Consider the following 13,612-nt stretch of genomic DNA (forward strand, 5'->3'; position numbering starts at 1 on the left):
ACGCAATATCTCCGCCGATTATAAATCAATTTGACTGATTATTTTTTTGTTGAATAGGTATTATCAAAAGGGTGGTTTCATGCGAATTTGAAGAAAATATTTCACCCCCAAGGGTGGAAAATTGGGGATGAACTTTTTTATACGCAATATTTTTAATTTTTAGTTTTTTTTTGTGTTCACGCATTTGAAGTCGGTTTTATTTTTTTTAAAAGTTAATTATCTGCGTAAAGGACAAAATTATATCTTTCTGTCATCATTTTTAATTCTGATTTCTTTTTTATTTACTTGATCGAATATAGAATAATTTATTTTCTTCATTCCGTTCTAAAAGGTAAGTACCTAAAATAAAAACGAATATGTTCTATGTAAAAAACTACACCTGTGTTAAAGATATAATTAATGAATATATTTTATGTCTAACCGCTTGTTTAAATAAACATCAGTAATACCTACATAACGAGAGTATGAAGTTTAATTAAGACGTTTTGATTATTATTAAATACTGCCTACACTTATTTAGATTATTTTATCATTGCATAAAACAAATATGATAAACTAACACATTTTACTAATGTTACATTCATAATTGACTTTAAAATTGCAAAATAATGAATGGTGGTAATTATTTACAGGAATACAAATAACTTGTGTCATCTTTAGTACGTTGAATGCAACATAATAACTTCATAGTCAGATACAAATTTAATTTAAACACAACTAGGTAAATACCCACTTACATAGCTGCTTAATTTATAAAGTAAAATAGTTTATCCTTATGTGATGTTACTTTATTATAAAAATGCACATGAAAATTGTTGAAGTGAAGTTACTCATAATGAAACGTTTTAAATAAATGTATAGATTTTCAAATTGTGTTTGTCTGTACCCAACAAAAGACCCTAAAAGGTAAGGTTCAAGGAATGTATAAAGCTTACATAATCATGTACACACTTTACAGCGCGAAACTCTAACCAAATAAAGAAGGGGAAAATGTTTACATTACTGTATTTTAGGTACGTTAATGAAGTGTCAAGTGTAATCTTAATCTACTGAAATACCTACTCCCTGTGCGACCAGGAACAGGTTTGATAATCGAGACCCGCTATTACGTACTGATTTTACGAGACAACTGATATTATATGCCTTTTTAAACATACTGTAGGTAGTGCCATCCGCACGAAATCATTTCGACCTTCTGCTGTAAGAAAATATCAATAAATTGATATGATTTATGCCTTTGATAACCAAAAAGGTGCGCAACCTTTGCGTGGAATTCGACATACGTTTAAATTTTATCAAAATCGTTAAAAAGTTAAGAGATTAAGGAAGATGGCAATGTGAGATCAGATAGGTAAAGAAAGCCGTTTCTAAAGATACGTTTTGGACATCGCGAAATAAACCGTGAAACAACTTTTTAGTTTAGCTATGACGAAGCTCGGGCAGTTTGGGCAAGCGAATCAAAAATTAAGCTACTTGGGCAGCAACGATTGCAATCGAATCGATAATTACACAAACATCAATAAAGATTTACCGCATGCGACCGATAATGATGTTTTTAATTTATCATCGAGGGGTTGTTTCTTTTGGAATTATTAACACATAATAATGTAATTTTATGGGCTCCTTTTATAGAACGCCGAGTGAGCCTGGGGTCCAAGATGGCTCCATAACGCTTGATGTTAATGGACCGCCAGTCGTGGAGCAATCCCGGGGCACATTATAGCATTAATACATAGCATAGTAGTTACACATTGATACGATAATGATACGATATGTTTTTCACTAGTTCTACTACGACTTACTTTATTTTTGCAGGAACTCATTTGGATTAAGGTTTAAAATAGTGCAATAATGTAAAAGAGTGAATACTTAACTGACATTGCTATTCCAATAATTACTTTGCAATGTTATCCCAGAACAAGTAACGGATTCATCATACTTCGTAACCACAGTTCTGTTATTTAATTCACTTAACCTTTTTCTCAATGTGTTTGGACACTAACTGACCCGGCAAACTTTGTAGGTACCACCTATATTTATCAAAAATAATGTCGTATTCTAATGGTAAAATATTTTTTCTAAAGAAAGTTTCCGGGCCTATTCAACAAACAATCAAATCTTTCTTCTTTTTATAAGTATAGACAAAAGTTGAGATACTCGTATTAAAACTCTAGATAGGCCAGTAAAATAAAAACAACTTAAAAGTTAAACTTCTCTTTATGCAAATATGAATATTTTAAAATATGTCCAGTCAGATGACCACAATAATATTTTGCCTGTCCATGAACTTTATACCAACCGGACTTGCTTTAATATAATGGATTCATATTCAGTAATGTACCTGCTTATTCATACCTTCTTAGTAAAATAACTAAATCGAAGGTAAAGATAAAGTATAGTTGTGAAATCAATTTGTCACAATTGTTTAAATAGGTATTTTATGTTTAAACCCAATTAAGTGTTAATAAATAACATCATTGCATTATTTAACATTACTTATTTCTATTGTAATTTAAATATTTTTTTAGGTAACGGTAAAGAAATCAATAGGCTTATTTATTTAAATATTTTACAAAATAGCTGGCTTCCAGTATTCTAAATACCTAACTAAAGTTTAGGTAGAGATCACCAAAAATAAGAAGTCTTTATTTATTTGGTATGCCAAAAACGATTAAATTAAAAATATGGTCACGGCCCAAAAATATTATTTAAAAAGGGTCGTCAAAGGCATTAATATTTATGCCCAAAACAACTTTTGTACGGACCATGTGTTTAAATCTATGAACAATCTATCAAACACAATACGGTTAAATAATGCAGTCGGTCGCAACTTTAGCCGGTCTTTATACGCCTATTAACACTTTACCTAACGACTAAAATATCGTGTGTTTTGTTCTCCACCGCTATGCGTTAGCTAGAGCCGCCATACAAAATGGATCTTGAAAAACAAGCTCTTTCAACAACACACAATTTCAAATAAGCTGTAAACACATCAACGCACAAAGAAAACACAACCTTACCCTCTACATCTAAAATATAATCTTGAATGAATTTCTACGAGAAAATATGAGCTCCTTTTCTTTAGTTACACTAGACCTTAATTTTAATTTGGAATGAGTTTTTTATAGAGGACGCTGAGAGAAACGATTTTTCATAAGTGATGAGGCGGCACTGATTGTGTATATTGGATAAATATTATTAAGAAAAACTCGGCGGTCGGAAAAATGTGGACGATAAATATAACGAAAGCTACGTCGACACGTGTAACTAATCGGCCGATTATACGTAGGAATCGGTCCCTTCTTTAATCAGGCCGGGACTCTTTGTTACGCTTAATTTTGTAATTTTGATAATATCCAAATATATTTGCATACAAACTCAAAGTACTGGTGATTTTAAAATGCCTACAGAATATGACATTATTCGTATCGGTCGAGTAATAGGTGCTTACTTATTTACTTACGACAGATGTCGCTAATGATTTCATTTCGCCTGAAATCTGCGACGGTATTGACAAGGAACGCCCAAATTAACACAAATGTATGGCTAATCTACATTTTTGTCGTGCGCTTTAATAAAAATTCGGCTCACTTCTCGTTTCCTTATTCTCATTTTCCGGCAGTTTTTTTTCCTTTGTGAATGAACGTTGAATTCGAATTAGGGCGGATGAGTTATTTTGCTTAATGAATTGTCAAGTTAAAAATATTAAATGAGAATTTTATTACGAGAATCCATTGATGATTTATGCTAAAACTCGCTGGGAGCCAGATGAGTGTCCAGGGCAGAGCCTTACAGCCTCTATAATGTTTAGTAAATTAAGTTTCCATTTGCATTTTAATAGCTTTGCAGTCTTCGCATACATATTTTGCTAGAATTTACACGTATCGGATTGTCAGCCGAAGGCAATTGAAAACCGATAAAAATGCTATAAAATCTGATCGTAAAAGAATTGTAATTCTCTTGCCTGTATTTTTAAAGTGTTTTGAAACGGTACCACTTTTGACTCGTTACGTAATTACGTGGGCAATAAAGTTTTATATTGTTGTACAAAGTAAAAAGGTTTTCAATTTTTCTGTGGCCTTATTAAATGGAAACATGTTAGAAAGGAGGATAAAGGTGTAAAAAGTATATAGATTTCTACCGAAAAAAATGTAGAGACCAAAGAGTAAAACAAAGAGTATTATTTCGTTGTCATATTATACTTTCAGGGTATTAAATTTTAATTAAGCCATTGCAGGTGTTAATAATCAACTTGCTTTCATCAATATTTTAAATTATTCATGTTTTACTTTAGCATTTAACATCAAAATAAAAGAAACAAATCCGCCCAAAAAACGTCATCAACCCAAAAACAGATTCAGGGAAGCAATGATTTTTTCCCAACATTTCCCATTCCAGCAATAACTTTCCCAAAAGTATTCGCCAACAGCACCAGTAATGGAGTCCCCGAAATGCCTTATCAAAGTAAAAGATAAAGTTTTAAGATTTTATTTAAGAGTTCACCCTCGTCCAACTTTACCCATTCGCCCAGCTCACCCCGGGCAAGTCGGGTCGAAACTAAAATATTTATCGGGGTGGATCTACATAATGAATAGTCGCACTGAAATATTTATGTTTTATAATGATAAATAGGGCGATATAGGTGGCGTGTTGGGCGACTTGTTTAGTATTAAAGTTAACGTCTTTTATTTTTTTACAAACAGCAATTAAAAGGTAAGGTTAAATTGGTTGTTTTTAAATGTATGCTGCAACAAAGCTTTTCAATTTTCTGTTTGTTTTTTATTTTTATCGGCTCTTGTTTTCAGGTTTGATAAATCGGATACTTGATAAAAACTAACACATAAAATCAATCTTCTTCATGGTTAGTACTAAGAGCTTCACTAAAATGAACTATATTCATATATCAATACTATTCCATTAGTATGGACCGACCATAATTTGTGTTTGTATTGGTTTTTGAACTCGGTGCGATTAATCTTATTAGGTATAAAATAGTAAAATATTGTAATCCTGATAATTAATTTAATACCGTAATAAAAAGCGCTAAATGTCACTTCTTATCGTGCATATGCCAATAAAGTACTATTAATTACTGCCATGCTAATTTCAATATAGTTTCTATCGCGCTAACAACATGCATTACGTAATATTTGATGTAGCAACTGTATGTGAAATAGTAAGCAAAATTATCCCTTTACTGACTACAGAGTTCATGACGCAAACGGATGGCCATTCTAGAAAGACATAGCAACTGGTCTCCATCCGATCAAGGCAATTTCAACCTTCTCGCTATGAAGATTGCAGGGCTGAAAGCGATTATGAACGAGCGATTTCGATAACATTTTCGTTATAGTACAATCGATGAGCTGTTTACACACAAACTCACCGCGGAAGCGAGGTCGAGTACTGTCTTCGATGCATTAACGAAAGTATTTGGAATACTTCTCATAACATTAATAGCTTTGGAAGAATTTACGATACCTACTTTAACATTTACTTGTAGAAAAGATACACGATATTCTATAATTAAGTGGGAATATGACTGTTTGTCCATTCCTGTAACTACATTTGTTTTTCTCGTCCCAAAAGACTGACCACAAAGGCATTCTATTCCCAATCCGCCATTTGCCATCTTCAATTCCATCGCAACAATGGCATCCAAAACAAATTACAAGCGGACCCTAAACTCTTGTTTCCATTAGTTTGATTAAGAAACCTCTAACGTGTAGTATTTAACTTTTAACTATCTTCGTGCGAGCGTGTGTGAGCTCCCGTTAAGACTGGCATTCCATTGGAGTCCGCAAACGATTCTCCGCTTTATTTTCTTGTTACTTAGTTCTGTATTCGCGTGGATTGTGATTGTATTTAGGATTGTACGGTTCGGAGTTTGGATATATCGATTGGACGTGGCTCAGTCGATACAATCGCTTCTATTTACGCTCCTTACCTATTTATACTCGATCCCTACCTGATCGGATACCTACCGTATCAACGCGTATGTGTTGTGGCGTTCGCTGAACGAAAACATAGGATTACCGTTCGAAGGTGATTTAGTTGTTTGTAAGAGGATTTTATAGCGGACTTATTTTTAAGTCGAAGTATCAAGAGATAACTTAAATTAATTTCCCTTGCTCTTGTATTCTCAGGTTTTAAAATATACAGTAAAGTACCTCTACGATGATTATCGATTTATTATGTAAAACATCTTAAATCCTTGTAAATTTTGCTTAATTATGGGTTAAAAGTTGCTCTGTCATCATTAAGTAACGCTGAAAAGGAGACTGTAGCAATTCAGTAAAATTTATCTACAAAAGTTATATAAAATTGTTCTTTTGTGTTAATTCTTTAAATTTTCGTTTAACTAACTACTCGGGATAATCTAGCTAGAGAAACTCAATCTTCAAAAATTATAATTTAAAAAAGTAACACAGTTCTGCTAAAGTAGATTTCATTATCTAAATGCATGCGCAACTTATTTTGCTCATTTAGGCCAAAATTTTCTTTGAAAAATAAACGGAACGGAAGGAATTTCAACCGCAAAAGGACAGGGCCAATCCATGTATGGAAGTTGGACCAAGTGCTGCCCAGAATGAAACTATAGTGCATTTTGTTCCTCAGGCCAATACTAATTTGTAAACCGGAGCGCACTGAAATCTATCCCTGGAGTTAAGAGAAAAAAAGAGTTTTGTTTGGAATTATTTACTTATACAAAATATCATCGATGTATACCTACTACACATAAGATTTCGCGATTTTGGCATTAAATAACACTCGCTATGTTGAACTTAACCATACTGCATCCGTACACCTTACTGTAGTACGACTTCGATATTATTTATAAGCGATCAAGCGCTGTTGCAGTACCTAGTTTGGTTAGTTGACCGAAATTAATTATTTCCAAAATGGAGCAAGAAGTTTTAGCCTACAAATAACTTCAATAATCGATTGTAATTACCAATAAATTGATTTTTCGTAAGGATAGAGAACTAAAACTTCTTGCTTTATTTTGGACATAATGATTTCTGTCAACTAACCAAACTATTGCAACAGCGCTAGATCGCTTATAAAGAATGTCTAAGTCGCACTAAAGTAAGGTGTACGGATGCAGTATGGTTAAGTTCAACATAGCGAGTGTTATTTAATTCCAAAATCACGAAATCTTATGCGTAGTACGTATATATCGATGATATTTTGTATGTAAATATTTCGAAACAAAACTCTTTTTTTCTCTTAACTCCAGGGATAGATTGCAGTGCGCTTCGGTTTACACATTAGTATTGGCCTGAGGAACAAAATGCACTATGGGTTGATTCTGGGCAGCACTTGGTCCAGACCCTGGCACTATCCTTTATAAATAATTTTATTAAAAGCATCTAATAGTACAAAAATATATGCATAAATTATGCAGTGCATCTTTATAATTTTACTAACTCTCTTGTTGTTCCACTCCAAATGAAAATAAAAGAAAGAGACATATTAATTTCTGAAACTGCAAAAGAACTTATGGTCATGTTACGGAGAGCAATTATACATCATGAGCAGTAAAATAAATTACAATTAGTTATGGCAAATGCGCATAAATTATACAAAACGTGAAAGATAAAGTTAAGTGTCTGTAACTGTTTCAGGAAGAGTTTTGTATTATTATCTATTCGCAGAATGTTACAGTCAAGATCCTATTTTAAAAATGGTGATCAAGTGGAATGAGAATATAGCTCTACCTAATAGTAATTAATTCACAATTTCAAACATGAATAATACCTCCTTGCTGAATACAACTAGGTGTATTTAACTGACAAAAGATTAAGCACAATCGTTCGTTCATTCGTTTCAGCCGAAAGACGTCCACTGCTGGACAAAGCCCCCCCCCAAGGATTTCCACAAAGACCGGTCCTGCGCCGCTCACATCCAGGCTTAAGCACAATAATTGAAGATATTACCTAATTATGAAATATAAAATAATAGTTAACATTTATAAGTTAAGCAGCTTTATTCAACTTATATAAGAGTTTTTACCAACAAAACAAGTATTTACACACGTTATTGTCATAATAAATAACAGCCTTAACAAAATAAGTTTCGTAATAAAATGATTAAATGACATTTCTTGTAAACCAAAAGGCCAGATTAACAGACCGTAAGAATAAAAAGACACAACCATTTCTTTTATTCGGAATTCACAAGAATACCACCGGCTTTTATGAGCTTAAGTATTCTAAAATATCTTTAAGTATTTTAATTACTTTCCTTAATTAGTGAACTCTATAAAGAGCATTATCTTTAATTTAAGTTTACACAGAATGCTTATTACCAACGCTGATAGTAAGAATTTATTAAAGATCAAGTATTTAATTGTTTTTATTACCAATTATCAGAAATAAATGATATAAAATAATAATAATAATAACTCCAAGTAGTTATTAATTATATCTGTACGCGCCAGCATTAAAACCTCATACATTTCAAACTCATGTCACACTATTCTATCACTCATTCTGACAGTCCTTTTCCTATCCTCTCCCTCCCACCTTCAGTCTCGCTCTCGCATCGCAACGCGCCGCTTCGCCTACCTATCTGGGCGTTAATTACTAAATAAGTATCCAAAATAAACCAATTCAAATAAACCCAAATCGCGCGCTAAACTCAACTCAATAAAAATTCAAGTGTTTGTGAAAGTGAAAGAAGAACCAAGCTTGGACCGTCCTGTGGAGTCTGCTCAATCGAAGGTATCCCATCCCGTTCCTATCCCAATCTCCTACAACTCCTTTCTGGTCCTACCGAGCCGCATGGTTCATTTCCTATCCTTTACACTTACATAAAATCACAACTACACATTTTCACGCATCCGTCATTTTGACAACCCTCTAGAAAATTCTAGAAAATTCGCTCGTGACACATTCTTTCTGGAAAGTTCGATTCGTTTGACATTTGGCACATTCTAGAAATTGCTATTCACTCAAACGTCAACTCGTTGTTTGTAAACACGTATATTTTTTAAATTCAATCTTTTAAAATTTTATTTCAATTCAATTTCAAATTCGCTTACATACGCTACGCATTTTATTTTCCTACTGGATTATAAATAAATACGCACAACTCAACTCATTTTTAACGCTAGCTCTCGTGCGTGTGTTTGCTCACCTACAATACAATGGAGGGAGTAAAACGCAAAATTAATTTGCTTGAAGCTAAAAAAGAAGCGCTTTTTCAGAGGGTTCAGGAATTATACGACCTCAGCCTAAAGGTCTCCGACCCTCAGATTGAACAAATTTTCATGTCTCGCATGCATTCGATTGAAAAAACAAGATCGGATTTTCTTGATACCATTGACGAACTTAATTTGTGTTATATGAAAAATGATGAGGAACTCAAACCTACATTTGCCGCACTCAACTCGTTTGACGATTTGTACTGTAACATCCTTTCGGTGCAAAGCTCCATCGCACAACTAAAGGCCAACACAGAGCGTCGCAAACAGGATTTCGTAAAAAAATTACCGCCTTTAGAACTAGTCTCTTTCGACGGAGCCCCTTCCAAGTGGCCCGTTTTCTACCAAAATTTTAAAACGCTTATTCATGAGAACACTGATTTGTCTCCAGGTGAAAAGGCTCAATACCTTATAGGAAAACTTTCCGGAAAAGCACTTACAATTTGCTCGGGTATTCCACCTACTGGTGAGAACTATTACATAATTTGGAACAACCTATTAGAAAAATACCAAGACATAAGAGTACAAGCCTCTATGTATTTGGAACAGTTAATAAACTTCAAATCGCAATCTTTAGATGAATTTTTGGAACAGTATTGCTCAGCTGAAGCTGCCTTACGACGTTTACAGATTGATGACCTTTCCGACTTCATTTTGACTCATATTGCTCTCAGTAAATTAGACAAAGACACTCTAAATTTATTTGAACAATCCATTAAGCACGTAAAAATGCCTACGTTTAATGATCTCAAGACTTTTATAAGAGAACAGAATAAGATCCATTCTTTACGCTCATCTTTTACGCAGAATAAGCTGTACGTTAATAATAAAACGAATTTCGCATCGCAGTCTAAAAACTCGAAACCGACACAGTCGTTTGTTTCTAATACAGCTTCTGGAGTAAAACCCAATCAACATTACTTCCAATCTCAACCGAATTCGCAAGGCTCATACACTCCATCCGCTGTACGCAAGAATTGTCAACTTTGTAAGACGGAACCTGAACATGCCCTGTTCAAATGCAGTTATTTTCTCTCGAAAAATGCGCCAACTCGCCACTCTTTAGTTACTAAATGTAACTTTTGCCTCAATTGTTTAGGCTTTCATAACATTAAAGATTGCAGATCTCAAAATCGTTGCTCAGTTTGCCAACGGAAACATCACACTCTTATTCATATAGATAACTTTAACGTGAATAGACCTATGACGTCACAACAGCTGACTTGCAGCGCGACGCTTTCGCCGACCGACGCGTCCATGTCCGCGCCCGGTCCGGTCACGCCGCCGTTGCAATCGATGCCAACCAACAATGTATCTCTCTCTGCAGTCACGCCGTCGATCGCTGATGAATCTAGTACCACGGTCTTATTACCCACCGCGTCAGTGTATACTTATGACAATAATAAGACGTGTCAAAAATTACGCGTGTTTCTAGACACAGGTTCGATGAGCAACTTTATCACAAATAAATGTTGTGCGCGACTGAACTTAAAAGTCAATCCGCTACCTACCACTATTAAGGGCATAGGTCAGTCTGAAAGTGTGTCGCTAGGATATGTATCTTTCACAATTGCCTCACGCTTTGATCCCAGGTGTAAATACACAATTAACGCACGCGTCATTGATACAATAACCGATTATTTACCTAATGTAAAGGTTGACATAACCCAGTTATCGCATTTACAAGGTCTTCCTATGGCTGATGACAGCTTCGATATCCCTGCTGAAATCGATTGTTTGTTAGGCAATGAGATATTCCCGCTTCTTTTAGGTAGTAATAAAATAACTTCACCGCAATCCTCTGTCATCGCCATCGAAACCACGCTCGGATATCTCGCTATGGGACGCGCTCAGTGCTACTCAGCTCATTCACGCAATGATAATAAAGCATTCTTTTGCAATGTAGACTCGCACTCATTAGAATCACTCACGCAACGCTTTTGGGAGCTTGAAAGTGTACCTACTAAGAGACACATCAGCCCTGACGAGGAAATATGTGAAAACATTTTCCAATCAACTCATTCTCGCGACGACTCTGGGACTTATACAGTTTCTTTGCCATTTAAACTCGACCCATCAGAACTCGGCGATTCTTACTTTACTGCTAGGCGTCGCTTCTATAACTTAGAGAAAAAGTTAGACTCAACTCCAGGCTTACGCACTAACTATAATGAAAATATTCAAGACTGTATCGATCGCGGTTTTCTGTCAAAAGTCGAAAACGCATCGAATTCAGAGGAAAATACTCCAAATTATTATATACCTCATCATGCAGTATATCGACCAGATAAACTCACTTCAAAAACTCGAGTCGTTTTAGATGCAAGTTGTAAAACAACTTCGGGAAAGTCGTTAAATGATGTTCTTTACACTGGCCCAAACTTACAAAGTAATATTTTTGATCTTTTAATTAACTTACGCATTTTCTCAGTCGCTTTATCTGCTGATATTGAAAAGATGTATTTCTGTGTAAAGCTTGATCAAAATCACCACCCGTTTCAACGCATATTATTTCGATTTGATCCTGGATCACCGATTGATACTTATCAATACAATAGGGTTTCTTTTGGCGTTTCTAGCTCGCCTTACCTCGCTATGCGTGTCGTTCGCCAACTCGCTGAGGACGAGCGCGCGAATTATCCTATCGCCGCGTCTGAAGCTCAATCCTGTATGTATATGGACGATTATGTCTCATCGATGGACGGGTTAGAAAAAGCTGAACAATCTTACCACCAAATGGTTAAGATGTTCATGGCCGGGGGGTTTAAAATGGTTAAGTGGATCTCGAACAACCCTGAGCTTTTAAATAAGATTCCCGATTCGCATAAAAATCCACAGCTCGTCGATTTTGACACTGACTCAGAAATTACGACAAAAATCATAGGCATGCAGTGGCTTCCAAATGATGACGTTTTTCTTTACAAAATTAACTCTACTAACTCTGACCAATGCACAAAACGCACGATTCTCTCCGCAACCGCTAGATTATTCGACCCTTTGGGTTTGCTAGGCCCTGTGACAGCGTTTCTCAAACTTTTAATTCAAGAATGCTGGCAGCGCGAACTTGAATGGGATCAGCCAGTTCCAGACTCAATAAAAAATAAATGGAATCGGTTTGATAGTGAGATTAACTATTTATCGCAATTAAAAATACCTCGTCACATAGGAATCACCGCGGGTTGTCACGTCGCTATCATGGGCTTCGCGGACGCCAGCGAAGTATGCTACGGAGCTGTAGTTTATGTGCGCGTGAGCTCTGATGCAGATTCACCCGGTGAAGTCTTTCTTATCGCATCCAAATCGCGCGTCGCGCCTTTAAAGAAAATATCTCTTGCGCGGCTTGAACTGTGCGCAGCGCTGCTCTTAACAAATCTTTTATTATCGGTTCGCGATAGTATAGAGAATCGTTATCCTGTTAACTCAATTTACGCATTTTCAGACTCGACTGTCACTCTCACGTGGATACATTCTCCCGCGTACAAATTTCACACATTTGTTGCGAATAGAATTACTGAAATTAATTCGAAACTCAACGCCAAAATTTGGCATCACGTTAATGGAAATGAAAATCCTGCAGATGTAATATCGCGACCTGTAACTCCTAAAGCATTATTAAATCAATTAAATTGGTTTCACTCTCCTCAATGGACAGCTCAGCCAATCTCGCAATGGCCTATCGAGCCATTTCAAGTTTCATCTAACAGTGTTCGACTGGAAGAGAAAACTATCGCTCTTGTTTCAGAGACAAGCTCTCAATCGAACTCTCACCCTTTCGATCGATTAATTGATCGCATTTCCACGTACCCAAAATTATTACGCGCTACTGTGTACGTGTTACGCTTCGCTAAAATACTACGTTCAAACGGAGTGGTTACATCCTCTGATTTAGAACTCGCTGAACTCTATTTAGTACGCCATATACAGGCACTATTTTTTACTCAAGATATGCACGCAATTAAAAATAATAAACCCTTTAACAAATCGCTTCTCAAACTTAACCCTTTCATTGACTCTGATAATATACTTCGTGTCGGAGGTCGACTCACTCACTCTCAACTCAACTATGGACAAAAGCATCCAATCATTCTATCGCCTAAACATCGCTTCACTCAACTTTTAGTTGATTACTTTCATGTATGTAATTTACATACTGGTCCTTCACTTCTACTCAGTCTGCTTAGACAGAAATTTTGGATACTTTCCGCACGTAACTTAGTACGTCAAAGAGTGCATCAATGCAATATCTGTTTTCGTTTAAACCCTAAATCTACAAACCCTCTTATGGGCGACTTGCCATCATTTCGCGTTTCAGAAGCTAAAGCCTTTGTTTATACATCGGTCGATTATGCAGGTCCCTTCTTTATTACTCACATTCGCCGCAGAGGTGTTAAAAGCCAGAAGGCT

This window comes from Ostrinia nubilalis, chromosome 12 (assembly GCF_963855985.1).
Source record: "Ostrinia nubilalis chromosome 12, ilOstNubi1.1, whole genome shotgun sequence".
NCBI classification, from domain to species: domain Eukaryota; kingdom Metazoa; phylum Arthropoda; class Insecta; order Lepidoptera; family Crambidae; genus Ostrinia; species Ostrinia nubilalis.